Below are 15,117 nucleotides of genomic sequence, written 5' to 3' on the forward strand. Positions count from 1 at the left end.
TGTTTTGCAAGTACCATATGACTATCAATAGTACGTGTGCATTAACATGTGTGTTCATCTTTTTCGCATTCATTATGTTGATTAGTAATCCATTAGCATTTTCAACAGAGCTTTCCCAGTGTACAGTACAAGTAAATAAAGAGGTTGGGAAAATGTTCTGTATCTTCAGTATCCTGGTCTTCCAGAACCCTCTGGTTGGGGTGGGCTCATCTTAACTGGTCATTTCACTTTACTGTATAGTGCAATTTACTTGGTGGATTGAAAGAACCTCATTGGTTATAGAAATAGAATGGGTATTGCAGTTAAGCAGTCTTAGTTGTTATGCAGTACCGGTTTTTCTTATTGTTGACAGGTGAGTTGAAGGAGATGACTGCATAATAGACAGCATGATGAAGGCAGTTTTCATAGTTATCACTGAGTTAAAGAAAACTATATTTACAGATTTCTTATCACTTCAAATATGATGGTTTTGTATGTAGCCTATACGATTTCTGTAGATATCTAGCACCATTAGAGCTTTGTTGAGATGAACAAGGAAGGGTCCCTAATTATTTTTATTTAAATAAGAATACCAAAGATTTTTTTTTCCAGATTAGATTGAACTTTTCCTCTCCCTTACCTTCGAAGGTTATGGTTGGTTCAGATGCCTTTGAGAATCATCTCTCTGTTTTCTAAACCAGTGGGGTTTGAGTTGAAAGGATTGGCCAGAGTTTGTCTACCTCTGGGACAAAAACAAAACTAGAAAGCACTATGGAACTGATGCATTTGCAAATAAAACATTTACCAAGTTTTCTTGTTTTTAAAAAGAGCTTTTTTTAAAAAAAATTTAAAACAGTAATAACATGGCGAATTTATTACATTAAAGAAGACGTGTTGTGTATAAATTATTCCTAAAGAAATTCCTGTGTTTATATTACAATGCATTAGTAGATGATGCAAACATTTCAAAATGGTTTTGTATATTCTGTTGTAAGAATTTATTCCTGTTATTGCAATATACTCCGGATTCTTTACATTATGAAAAAAAGAAACTTTGTCTATTTTGAATATCTGAAGCTAAAGCTCCTTTAGTTTCTCTTACTCTACTTTTTTCTAGTAGTTACAGTACTACATGATTTAAGTTAAATGAAAGAATTCTGTATGCATTTGTCTGTCTTCTGATTTTGTTATTACTGGTCCAAACTTAAGCAAAGAAAGTATAGTTCCAGAAAGCTAAAATTTCCACCTCTCCTCTGGTTGATATGCTGCCCCTACAGCGTTTCTGTAAAATAACCATGGGTTTCTGTTAAAAAAATTAAAAAAATAAATAAAAAGAAAAAAATGTACACCTTTAAGTTATGACAAGTCAGGGTCAGTTGTTTAGGTTGCTTTTGTATCTTTCATTTAGAGAAATCTCACAGAGTCCAACTGGATAATTCCTCTCCTGCCCCAATGGCTGTTTCCTGAAGGGTATATCATGGCTGTTCTGTCTCCCCTTTTACTCAGCTTGTACGTGAAGCCATAGTGAGGTTACCAAGGAGAATATGGGCTAAGCTGCTTTCAGTGCTACAATGACACTGTAGTTCATGCCCCTGCCCTATTCACAAAAATGTCTTAGTGTTAGGGTTAGCTACAAGTAGAGAAGAACTTTAGCTTTTGTTTTTGTTGTTGTTTATTAAAAGCATAAGAACAGCCCTACTGGGTCAGACCATTTAGCCCAGTATTCTGTCTTCTGACAGAGGCCAATGCCAGATACTTCAGAGGGAAAGAACAGAACAGTGATCTGTCGCCCTTCTGGCAAACACAGGACACTTCAGAGCATGGTTTTGCAATTATTATTTTGCAACTACTATTTGAACCCAAATCATGAGCCAAGGACTCCATTGTGCTAGGTGCTGTACAAACACAGAACAAAAAGATGCACTAAAGAGCTTACAATCTTAAATTACCTTTCTCTTCCTCTGTGACCCCTGTAGTACAAGGTTTGAAGAGGACAGCATTAGCAATTCAGCCATCAAATTAATTGGAAAAAAATATTGAGGCTGAGAGAGAACTTTGAAACACAGAGCCGAACAGCAGTATTTCCCGCTGGCTCACCACAGAACTCCAGAAAAAGCTCTGTGAACCACATTTTGGAACTCTGACAATAGATAAAATTGGAGATATATGGTCTGTGTCTGCCCTTGTTTTCCCATTAGCTAAATTGACCTAATGGCAACTTCATGGGCTGTTGTTGTAGAATTGGTAAAAGTGCTATGTACTAGCAGTTTTACCTAAGTGCTTCAGAAAGGATAATAGTCTTCATTTAATTTGAATCAGACACCAGAAGTGCTTGTCCACATGGGGTATAAAGTCCATTTCAGACTTTTGTCACACAAGGCTTTGTAGACTTGTTGTAGTACCATGGTCTTTTAGATATTTTCCCCTTGAATTAGATCCCTAAATAGATACTATATATGTATTTGATCACATATGTTTACTACACATAAAATGAGATCAGAACAGAAAGTTAACTGCCTGATACCTAGCAAAAAGTTTGTGTTTTAGATAATTGTTCCCCTCCCCTCCTCTTTCCTAGCAACATTTTTAATGTGCATTTTTTAACCAGTTTGAAGTTTCTGGTTTTAATACATTTAAATGAATACATACCAGCCAAGATGTGTTCATTTAATTTTATTGAAGCCAGAACCTTTGCTTCCCTTTTCACATCACACAATGGGTTGACATTGGATTCTGTTCAGCAGAAATATTCCCCCCGTCTGACCTCATGTGTGCAAAGCCAACGTGTTCAGCACGGATGCAGTCAGTATGTGCAACCTTGTTTTGTTGGGGCCTTTTAGATGTGGCACTAGGGTTGGGTTTTCCCTTGTTTGTGGATGTTTGGGATGCTAATGGCTCTCTGCTTTCCTGTGCCTGTAATTGCTGTTTACCATTGTGCTGGCTCATAAGTTGGTCATTTGGCACTCATGACCTAACCAAACAGATCAAAGGCGCTGAAAGGGCAGACTGCATAAATACTTCCATTTCCCCCGCAAGGGTCCTAATTTCCTTTGTCTCTTCCCTCACTAGAAAGCTCAGTCTTTTTATATGGCTGAGCGATGAAAAAAGGGACCAAGTCAAAGGTGCATAAGAACCTAATGATCAACTCAGGCCACCAATAGCTTACTAGGAAACTGCTCCACTATTAGAATGGACCTAGGAGAAAATTCACTTTACCCCAAAGTCTGTGGGTGGTGGCATTTTATGATGTATTTGCTAAGAGATAGGGAGAGAGTAGCCTCATGATTAGTCTATTTATGATAGCCTTTGACTTTACAAATGTCTGTCTTCCTTAGGCACAAAATGAAGAGCGCAGAAATTGATGAGCTATCTGCCCCCCATTAGGGCTGCTGCACAACAGGATGGTTGGATGTCAGTGTCAGAAATCAGTCTCTCGATCTGATTTCAGGGGTTGTAAGAGACAGATAGTGTGTGATGCTAAGAATCTTGGGTGGACAACATCAGGATTGATCGGCCTGAAACTGATCCTACAGTACTTTAAGAAGCTGTAGACTTTGTGATGAAAAGTTTGTCAGCTCCCCGGAACGAATGGTGTGACATTGCCAGAGTCTAATATCTCTGTTGGGCTGCCAGCCAACAATAAGACCAGGATGTGCGCAAGTTCTTGGCTCACATAGGTGCGTCATACAATACATGGCTCTGCCCCTCTGCTCTGTTCTTGTGAGTAGAAAGGGGGAACTGAAACCACCTAAAACATCTGCCATTGTAGTGCTTCAGAGACCAGGATTCTGGAATGCTTGAGCTGCCCTTGTGAATGGAGGAGAGAAGAGGGAAGTACTGCAATATGTAGACGCAGATGTAGTGACTGCATGATTGCCAGTTAAACCACATGTGCAGGTAAAGTTAGGCTAAGAACCAAAGACTTTCTGTTCCAAAATCACAGATGTCTCCCAGCTAAAGGAGATTTTCCTTAGTGGTTTTATTATGGTGGTGCCTAAGTATCAACCAAGAGTGGGCCCCCACTGTGCTAGGCACTCTACAGACACAGAGTATTAGACTGTTAACCTTTCTAAACAGACAAGGCAGATGCAAGATGGGTGGGGTAGAACAAAGAAGCAGCAAATGTCATATCAGTGCCACGATTCTTTGGGAATGGATTCAAGGGGATGAGCCACGTGGAAAGAAAAGTAAGGGAAGTGGGCCAAGGAGGGGGAGAAGAGCATATTGGGCTGCTTCTTGGCTGCAGGAGAGTTCAATGCATTGGAGTGAACACAAAGATGATGTCGTTGGTGTGCAATCTTTTTTAGCGACACATGCCATTTCCTGTGGGGAGGAAGTCCGCTATTTTTATAAGATTGAACTTTAGAATGGTAGTTTAATATTTACACTCTTACATAACTATATCCAAGAAATGGAGTAGCAGCCTGGGAGTCAAACAATGAATTATCAACTGGCTGTTTGACAGGCAAGAAAACGAAGAAATTGTGTGTGTCCCCATAGGCACACATCATACTTACATTACGTTTCTGGTTTGCTACTTTTGTGATAAATTGCATTTATCAGACACCATACCTGAACTGTGCCCACTAATCCCACATGCATTCCAAATCTCTGAGCAACTTCTGAACATCTGAAATACCTTTTTCAATATTTGTTATAATTTTCACTCATGGCCTGTCCAATTGGTAACGCAAGCAAAGCCTGGAGTTTCAGGTGGAAGCTTACATCAAATAGCCGTAATAATAAAATGATTTTAAAAATCTCTAAAACATTTATAGAATATCCCTTTGTTAAATATGTGGCATAAACCATATACCTGATCATATGGTGTGGCATAAGGGCGGGTCTTACTGCAACTTGTCTGGGATGTCTGTGTTACCCACTCACATCTTTAGTCATTCCTAATTAATGCAAACAATACCTTTATTCACACTAGTCTTTCTCAGTCCCTCAGTACATGCAGTTGTACACTGCTCTGTTTGCCTGAAATATATACACCATGCAGAGCTAACACATAGATAATGGAGCACACTACACATTCACATCTCTCCCTCGTCCCCCAGCTCTCTGTAGGGTACCTTTGTCCTCTTAATGCAAAGAAAGAAATAATACAGACTCCCACTATTTTTCTTCATCCAACAAAACAGTTTTTCCAATGGCATGCATTGTACGGTTTATACATGCTGCATTCTGAGATTTGTTCGTAAGCACTCATGGTACATCCTAAGAGTTAATTTTTTCATCTCTGGTAGATTTGGGGTTAGGATTAAGGGCTAGGACTGCATCTCTGCCTGTGTTTGTAGAGTGCCTAGCAGAGTCAGAATCCTGCTTGGGATATCTGGGTCTCTCTGTAAACATAAATATTAAATACGAAGGGTGAAATCCTGGTCTTATTGAAGTAAGTGGAAGTTCTGTTGCACTGGGCTGAGGACTGCAACCTGGTGCCCCCTAAATATCCTTTTACTAAATGTAAGCATTTCCTACTAACATTTCTTACATAATATTCCCACTCTAGGCTGTACAGGTCTAAAAAGGAGCAATAAAGCCATGTACTGAATATTTTGCTGTCACTGTACTTATCACTCCTGGAATTTCTTGCTGAAGAAATTGATTTGGCTTTTATCCTGGAGTAGAACTGATGACTATGCTCACTCCTTATTATGAGGCAGATGTTTACTTACAAGATGATGGGATTTAAAGAAAGAAAAAAACTACAAAATCCAGTTAAACATTAAAGATAAATGAGCTTTTCAAACTCTCTCCATGGTTTGATTAACTAGCTAGAGTGCAGGGACAAAGTGTATCATGAAGTGATCATGCATAATTATCTTAAAAAACTTAACTTGAGTCAGGATACATGAGCAGGAGCTGATGGAAAGGTGGTTGAGAGGGGTTTAAAAATACCTGTTTAATTTACTGAATAATTAAGAAATGCAACACTTCATCACTCCTAACGGGCTACACTAACAGCATAAATCCTGTTGGCAGTTTCCTCACTTCGGCTCTGCAACTTGCAATGGGGAAACCTCCAAAGGAGACAGGTTTGGGTTTGATATGAATAAAAAGCCCTAAATTTGGATGCTTATCCAAATTATATGAATGTTCTGAGTCTACAGAATGTGGCTGAAATACGAATAGGACCAAGGTTTCTCAAGGAAGTTATACTTTTACCTCAGCTACATCTGTTCTCTCTGTCAGTTCCTCCTGTTTCAGGCTTTCCTCACTCACCCCAGTAAGTAAAAGACCCCTGAATGTCCACCAGACAGCAGTCTCACACTAGACAGTAGGACAGAGTTATCATTAATTATTCTTCGAGTGGTTGCTCATGTCCATTCCACTATAGGTGTATGCACGCTACTGGGCATGGTTCCCGGAACATTTTTCCCCTTAGCAGACCCTGTAGGGCTGGCTCTGGTGCCCCCTGGAGACCCGCGTGCATGCCGCGGTATATGAGGCACTGACGGCCCTATGGCCCCTTAATCCCTTCTTTCTGCCTTTGATGGTTGCTGGAACTAGCCTTGCTCTCTGCAAGTACCATTCACCATTGTCTGAATTCTTTGTTATTCAGAGTACTTTAGTTAGTTTTAAGTCGTGTTAAGTATAATTAGCTAGGAAGTCCCTGAGGGACTTAGGGTGGCCAGGAGGATTCAGCTCTGAGGGGCTGCCTCGCACTGAGGCAGCATGGAACCCGGTCACCACGTGAAGACACTGCACTGCTCAGTCCCCGATGCGGAACCCGGTCGCCGGAGTCAGGCTCGGCACCGCGGAGTTTGGAGCAGCGCCGGTCTCAGTCACTGAAGGCACTGTAAGTCCTCAGTGCCGAGACGGTGCTCTGGTACCTTGAGCTACTCGGCGCGCACCTCGACTTGCCGGCACTGTTTGTGGCGACGGAGGCGGTCCACGTCATCCTCTAGCTTGGAGGCATCGAGAGAACGGTCCCCAGCAGTGGGCGGCACCCGGGAGTGAGGCCGTACATGACACCGCAGGTCTAATGGTTCGTGGTCCCACGGGGGAGGGACAGTTGTCGGGACAGCTGGCGCAGCCATCGGCACGGTCAGCCCCCACTTGACCCCAGGGTCAATGGCTGCAGCAATGGCCTTATTGGGCCCCATGGGGCATCCAGATGGGACAGGAGCCACAATCCATCCTGTCAGCAGGGCTTCGTTCTGTGCCTCCAGCTCAGGAGAAGGCTCATACACACCATTCTTTGGACAAGGAGTTGGCCCTCACGGAGGGACCCTCTACGGGTGCATCCCTTCATCAGGTATGGGAATACCCGCAGGATGCGCCTCGGAGGTCCTCTTCCTCCTCCCCAGATGAGCAGTCTCCCGGGACCATATGGCCCCATTGGAGGATTTCAGGGCACACCAGGAGTGCCTCAAGAAGGTGGCCTCTAACTTGGGGTGGGAGGTGAAGGAGTTAGAGGAGGTAGATGATACCCTCTTCAATGTGCTGGCGGTGGCTGCCCCAGGCCCTGTGGAAAACCCCTTACTCGATCACCCCTATGTCAAAGGTGGCCGAAAAAAAGTATTATGGCCCGGCCGAAGGATTCGAGTATTTGTTTACTCATCCGACCCCGGGAACCTGACTCAGCCAACCAGAGGGCTAGGAAAGATTAGCCAGGTTCCACTCCCCTTGGCCTACCTGCTGGTGGAGGACTCCCCAGGCAATGATGAAACGTGTTCTATTCAAGGACCTGGTCCAGTCGGTCACCCTAAATTCTGACACTTCCACTGTAGGATGGGGAGCCCACGTCCATTCCACAACCCACCCCCCTGTCCCCGCTGCCAGAGTTGGCAGAAAGAAGGGACTGAGAGGGCATAGGACTGGCAGTGCCTCATATACCGCGACGTGTGTGGGACTCCAGGGGACACCAGAGCTGGCCCCACAAGGTCTGCTAAGGGGAAAAATGTTCTGGGAAGCGTACACGGTGGCGTGCACTCACCTATAATGGAATGGACATGAGCAACACATCTCGAAGAACATCAGTTACTGGTAAGTAAACTTGATATTTCACTGCTCTAGCTGAACAGTGAAATTGACAACTATGACAGCTCCAGATTTCACCAGTTACCCTCCTTTCCTCTCTCTCTCTCGCCCTCCTTCCCTGTCTCTCTCTCTCTCTCACCCCTTCCTCCTCTCAAATCTATGTCAAAAAATTTGGCGCGGCGCTTTATATTCCCCAGCATTGGCATGCCGCTCAAAACCTCCTAGCTTTGGCCAACAGCACCGCTAGCCCAGGTACATACTTGAGTTGTGCACCCATGGTGTATAGGTAGTAACCCTACCCACATCAGATCGGACATCTGTCCTATCATGGCCTTATATACTCAGCCCTTCTTCCAACATATGGCTCACATTAGTCGGTAAATATAGAATCCTGTGGAAAATTGAGTGTTGGGGTATTTATTCAAATTTTCAGAAGTTATGGGGTACTTGCTACTTAAAAGGTTGAGAAAGTGCTGTATAGCACCTTGCCTACCTTCTAATGTGGGGGGCAGCGGAGAAGAAGAGGGGGAGGAATAGTAATCAGTTGTATATTATTTGTCTTATGAAGAGAAACTCTAACTCCTTCCCCAAATCTAAGTTTTTCATGCTCAGCTCTGTTTGGAAAACAATCCATAAATCACTTTGTTAAGCTGTTCCATATGCCACTTAAGCTTGACTCTGAATTCTTTTCAGTGCTATCTAGGTAATGCATCACAACAGCCACTTGCAAATGGTTATTCCACTTCAAGTGTGTGGACATGTATTATCTTCCTCTAACACTGTTCCAGCATGGCACAGAAGTGGAAAATGCACTGGGCGTATTGCTCTTTCTAAAAACTTTACTCAGGCTTGGTCTACACTGGGGACATAGGTCGACGTAAAGTCACTTACATCAACCTATGTACACCTGCGTCTACACTGGCACCACAGTTAATTCGAATTAAGTCGCCTGGAAAATCGTCTTTATAAGACCACCTCTGCAAGTGGAGTAGCGCCTAAATCGAATTTGTACAAGCGATTTAGTATCAGTGTAGCCACAACTTCACTTAAATCGAATTTATTGGCCTCCAGAAGGTATCCCACAATGCCCCGTTTTGACAGCTCTGGACAGTTGCGCTGTGCTGCTTTGTGGTCATGCTACCAGGAAATGTCCCCTCCTCTCATGCCCCAGGAAGATTTGAATTTTCATTTCCTGTGCTGCCAGCATGGAGAGAGAGCTTTATCACTGTTCTCCACATGGCTACTGCAAAGCCCAAACATGCTCCAGCATGGAGTCGACCAGAGGTCTTAGATCTCATCGGGCTGTGGGGTGAGGAGTCTGTTCTGGCTCAGTTCAGAGTCAGCAAAAGGAATCTGGACATTTATGGGAAGATAACCCAGGGCATGCTGGAGAAGGGACATCAGAGGGACACACAGCAGTGCTGCGTGAAGATTAAGGAGCTGTGTCAGGGAAAAGGCAGGGAAGCTAACAGCCGTTCTGGCTCCTTGCCCAAAACATGCCATTTCTATAATGAGTTGCATGCAATTCTTGGTGGTGATCCCACCACGATGTTGCCCCGCAGCATCGATACCGCTGCTACTTCACAGTACATGGTCAATGATGATGACTCCGTGGACGAGGAAGAGGAGGAGGCTGAGGAGAGCAGGCTGCAGGAGAGCGGGGTGTCCGTTCACCCTGAAAGTCAAGACATATTCCTGACCCCCAAGCAGTCCTGGAGCACACAGGACAGCACAAATGATCCCAGGGAAGGCACATCTGGTGAGTTTTTCTTCTTAGCAGTTCTGTCCTTTTATATATATTCACTATTTATTTATTTATTACTTATTTCTGTATGTATGTATGTATTTATTATTTATTTATGTGTGTATTTGTTATTTATTTATTATTTATTTATTTACTATTATTTAGTTAGTTAGTTATTGATTATTTATTAAGTATTTATTTATTTACTATTAATTAATTAATGTATTATATATTTATTTATTAATTATTTATTTATTCATTATGTATTTGTTTATGTATTTACTAATTTATTTTTATTTTTATTTACTTATTTTGTTATTTATTAATTTGTTTATAATTTATTTATTTATTTAATATTAATAAATTAATTAATTCTTACTTATTTATTATATATTGATTTATTGTTTATTTTATTTATGTATTTATTTAGTAATTATTTATTCATTTATTCATTCATTTATTATTAATTAATTATTATGTATTGATTGATTTCTGATTAATTAACTAATTAATAATAAATATAATTAATTTTATTTACTTATATATTTATTACTTATTTATTATTTATTTATATGTGTATTTATTTATTTAACTATTTATTTATTAAGTATTTATATTTGTTTGTTTTTTGTTTATGTATTTAATATGTATGTATTTATTTATTATTTATGATTAATTAATTTATTTATGATTATTTATTTGTTTATTTATTATTTATTTTGGAGGCCCAGTACAATTTTAGTTGCTTGACCACTGTTCTACAGGCCTAGCATAGCTTCAGTTGCTTGCTTAGCTATTCTGACCCCTGTAGCATGACATCTTCCAGTTGGCAGAGATTGAGTAACCTTATAGATGTCTCAGTTTCTACATACCACAGCACATAATAAGAGAAAATACAGATACTGTATGCTTGCAGCTGCACATAGGTAACGGTGATAAGAATAATAAGTTATTCTCAAACGTCTGGGGGTACATTGTTTTATTGCCAAGGGACATACTTTTACTCCGTCCCTCCTATTACCAGATGTTGTTTTGATGACCCCAATTATTATGGTAAGAATGTCATGTAACTAAGGATGGAAACCCAATGTATGTAATTAGCATATATGATAATTATAGAGAGATAATTAGGTGAAAGTTGTTTATGGAAGGGTATAAGTAGTCACCACTTAGACAGAGGGAGGGCGCTCGATCAACACCTGACTCCGCGGAAGGTGCTGCCAGTTGGCCCAGAGGATCCACTGACTTCCTGACGGAGCCCCTGAAGAAAGCCATTCCTGTATACATCCTTCTGAGTGACTGCTTAGCTCTCCAGGTTTAGTGAGTATGATATATGTTAGAAATAATCAAACAGGTTGTCCTGGGGGTGGCTTGGGTAGACGGAATCCTTTATTGCCTGCTCATTCCACCTCCACGCCGGGAGTGAGCAACGAGGGGTTACTTTACAATTCTTTTGTCCATAATAGTATGTAAATGTATACATTTCCAGCAACTCCCCCATAGACCCTTATTTGGTTACACTGACCCCTATAAAATGAATATTAACAACTACATAATAAATATAATTATACCCACCCCTGTTTGTTGCTTACAGGATTACCATACAGAGGGCAGGCACATCACCTTAAAACTTATAAATTTTACACTAACATTCTTTAAAGTAAAGGCATGCCACGGGAGAAGGAAGATAACGCTTTCTTCTCCTTCGCGTGCTTGCTCATATCCATTCCAATATAGGTGAGTGCACACCACCGTGCATGGGTTCCCGGAACATTTTTCCCCTCAGCAGATCCCGTAGGGTCGGCTCTGGTGCCTCTGGAGTGCGCATGCATGCGGTATATAAGGCACCGCCGACCCTACAGTCCCTCAATTCCTTCTTTCTGCCCATGACGGTTGCTGGAACGTCTCTTGTTTCTCGCAAGCACCATTCTCCTTGTTGAACTTTGTTATTGTTGCATAGTTAGTTAAGTGTTAAGTACTGTTAAGTAGAGTAGTTAGTAGTAGAAGTAGAAGCCCTCAAGGACTTAGGGTGGCCAGGCCATCTGTGGCAAGGCTTTTCCGCTTAGTGACCCTCATGATCACTGCCTCAAGTGTCTGGGAGAGCAGCACTGGAGGGAGAAATGTAAAATTTGTAAGGCTTTCAAGCCAAGAACCCAAAAAGATCGGGACTAAAAGCCACCCTGATGGAAACAGTGCTCCTAGCATTGCTCATCCGCTACACAGATGGCCAGAAAGGGAGAAGAAGAGAAATAACAGACTGTAACTAAAATTTATTTATTAATTTATTATTTATTTTATTTATAAATTATGTATGTAATTATGCATTATTATTTATTTAATATTTATTATTTATTAATAAAATAATTAGTTTATTTATCTATTATTTATTAAGTAATTATATATATTTATTTATTCATTATTTATTTATTTATGTATTTAATATTTATTTATTTTTATTTTTATTTAATTAATTATTATTTATTTATTATTTATCTTTTTATTTAGTACTTTTTCCTTTCTGTATTTACTAATTATTTACTTATTAAATAACTAATAAGTTCATTATTATTTATTTATGTATTCATTTATTTATGTATTAATTAATTAATTATTCATCATTTATTTATTTATTTATTTATTTTAAATTATAGATTTATTTACTATTTATTATTATTTATTTATTCAGTCATTATTTAGTGATTCATTAATGAATTATTTACTCATTGTTTAATTATATATTCATTATTTCTTTATTTGTTTATTATTAATTCATTAATGTATTTATTAATTATTTATTTTATTTATTCAGCCCAATGATTTAGCCACTTTCTCTCCATTTTATAGTCCATTCATCCAACCCAGACTTCTTTAACTTGCTTATAAGAATATTGCAGGAGACCAAATCAAAAGCTTTGCTAAAGTCAAGGTACATCACATCCACTGCTTTCTCCACATCCACAGAGCCAGTCATCTCATCATAGAAGGCAATCAGGTTGGTCAGATATAACTTGCCCTTGATAAATCCATACTGAGTGGTCCTGACCACCTTCCTCTCTTCCAAGTGCCTCAGAATGGATTCCTTGATGATCTACTCTATGATTTTTCTGGGGACTGAGGTGAGGCTGACCGATCTGTAATTCCCCAGTTTCTCCTTCTTCCTTTTTTTGAAAATGGGCACTATATTTGCCTTTTTCCAATTATCCGGGGCCTTCCATAATCACCACAATTTTTCAAAGTTAATGGCTGATGACTCTGCAATCACATCAGCCAACTCCCTCAGCACCCTCGGATGCATTGCATCCGGCCCCATGGACTTGTGCATGTCCAGCCTTTCTAAATAGTCCTGAACCTGTTTTTTCACCACTTAAGGCTGCTCACCTGCCTTCCCCCTCCCCCTCCCCCCAATTCTCTGCTGCCCAGTGCAGTAGTCTGAGAGCTGACCTTGTCTGTGAAGACAGAGGCAGAAAAAGCATTGAGTACCTCAGTTTTTTCCACATCATCTGTGACAAAGTTGCCTCCCCCATTCTGTAAGGGGCCCATGCTTTCCCTGAGCTTCTTCTTGATAGAATCATAGACGATTAGAGTTGGAAGGGACCTCAGGAGGTCATCTAGTCCAACCCCCTATGTTGTTGCTAACATACCTGTAGAAACCCTTGTTATCCTTCACGTCCCTTGTTACCTGCAACTCCAGTTGTGCTTTGGGCTTCTTGATTTCACTCCTGCATGCTCAAGCAGTATTTTTATATTCCTCCCTAGTTATCTGTCCAAGCTTCCACTTCTTTTAAGCTTCTTTTTGGTGTTTAAGCTCACCAAAGATTTCTTTTTTAAGCCAAGTCGGTCGCCTGCCAAATTCACTATTCTTTCTACATACCAGGATGTTTTGTTCCTGTCCCCTTTCTTTAAAATACAGCCAGCTCTCTTGGACTCCTTTCTCCCTCATATTATCCTCCCAGGGGATCCTGCCCATCAGCTCCCTAAGGGAGCCAAAATCTGCTTTTCTGAAGTCCAGGGTCTGAATCCTGCTGTTCTACTTCCTTTTGTCAGAATCCTGAACTCTACCATCTCATGGTCACTGATGTCCAGGTTACTGCCCACTTCTTCTTCCCCTACCAATTCTTCCCTGTTTGTGAGCAGCAGGTCAAAAGGAGTAGTAGCTTCCTCCAGCACTTGCACTAGGAAGTTATCCACAACGCTGTCCAAAAGCTTCCTGGATTGTCTGTGCTCTGCTATATTGCTCTCCCAGCAGATGTCAGGATGATTGAAGTCCCCATGAGAACCAGGTCCTGTGATCTGGGAACTTTCACTACTTGTCTTATGAAAGCCATGTCTACCTCATCCTCCTTGTCTGGTGGTCTATTACAGACACCCACCACAGCATCACCCTTGTTGCTTTCGCTTCTAAACTTAACCCAGAGACTCTCAACTGGCTTTTCGCCAGTTTCATGCTGGAGCTCTGAGCAATATCCCTACGTAACAACATTTAACGTCACACACAGGCACCTCTTTCTTTTCATTTTTTTTTCTTATTTCCAAATTGTAACTTATCTTGTTTGTTTGTGCTAATGGTCAGCATCCTTTTCTGGGTCTTTCTGTGTCCTCCCAAACTTTCCGTTGCTTGGGTGTCTCTACTTTACAACCCTTGGTGTTATAACTCTTGTTAGGGGCATTCCTGAGATGGGTGTGCTTTAGCGGCAGTGGAGCATTTTTTCTTGATTTTAGTGGTGAAATCCCTGAGTTTCATACATATCTGGTTTAATACGGGGGGTGAGTTAAATCCCACACCTATATTCCCCCCCACCCCTCTCTCCGCCGATGCTTTCACCAAAACAATCATCACTACCACAGGGCACCCATGGTACATCATTTGAGGGTGTTTCCCAGGTATTGTCAGCAGCAGTATTAGTTGACCTTGCACGTTGGCCATCTGTATCTTTCAAATAGTTCTTCTTACCTACACTGCCAATACCACTGTGCCTAAAAGCAGAACCAATTGGATTCCAATTATTGCCCCAATAGGGTGAATCATTATATTAAAAGCTGCTCTTGCTATAGGTGGCCACCCCAGCAAGGCTTTCCACAAAGAGTGACAGCTGATTTCAGCAACGGTTTTTAAAACCCTAATGACTTGTCAGTTGTTGCACTGAACCTCAGCGTGGATTTGTTCCACAGTGCATGTTATACATTGCAAATGATCTTGCACAATTAACAATTGTCGAACTGAATTCATATTCATACCTACATTAACAGGTCTTATGTGCTTGTGGCAGAGCAGAAGGTGCTAAGCACCTCAATGCCTCTGCCACCCCAACTCAGTTGGGGTAAAACAGGCCAGCAGGGCCACAGAGTGCATAAGCAACAGCTGAACACTGATTAGAGCGAGCCAGAACGTTCCCTAACGAGGCAAG

This window comes from Emydura macquarii, unplaced genomic scaffold (assembly GCF_026122565.2).
Source record: "Emydura macquarii macquarii isolate MOO-44397 ecotype Brisbane River unplaced genomic scaffold, CSIRO-AGI_Emac_v2 contig_1170, whole genome shotgun sequence".
Lineage (NCBI taxonomy): Eukaryota > Metazoa > Chordata > Testudines > Chelidae > Emydura > Emydura macquarii.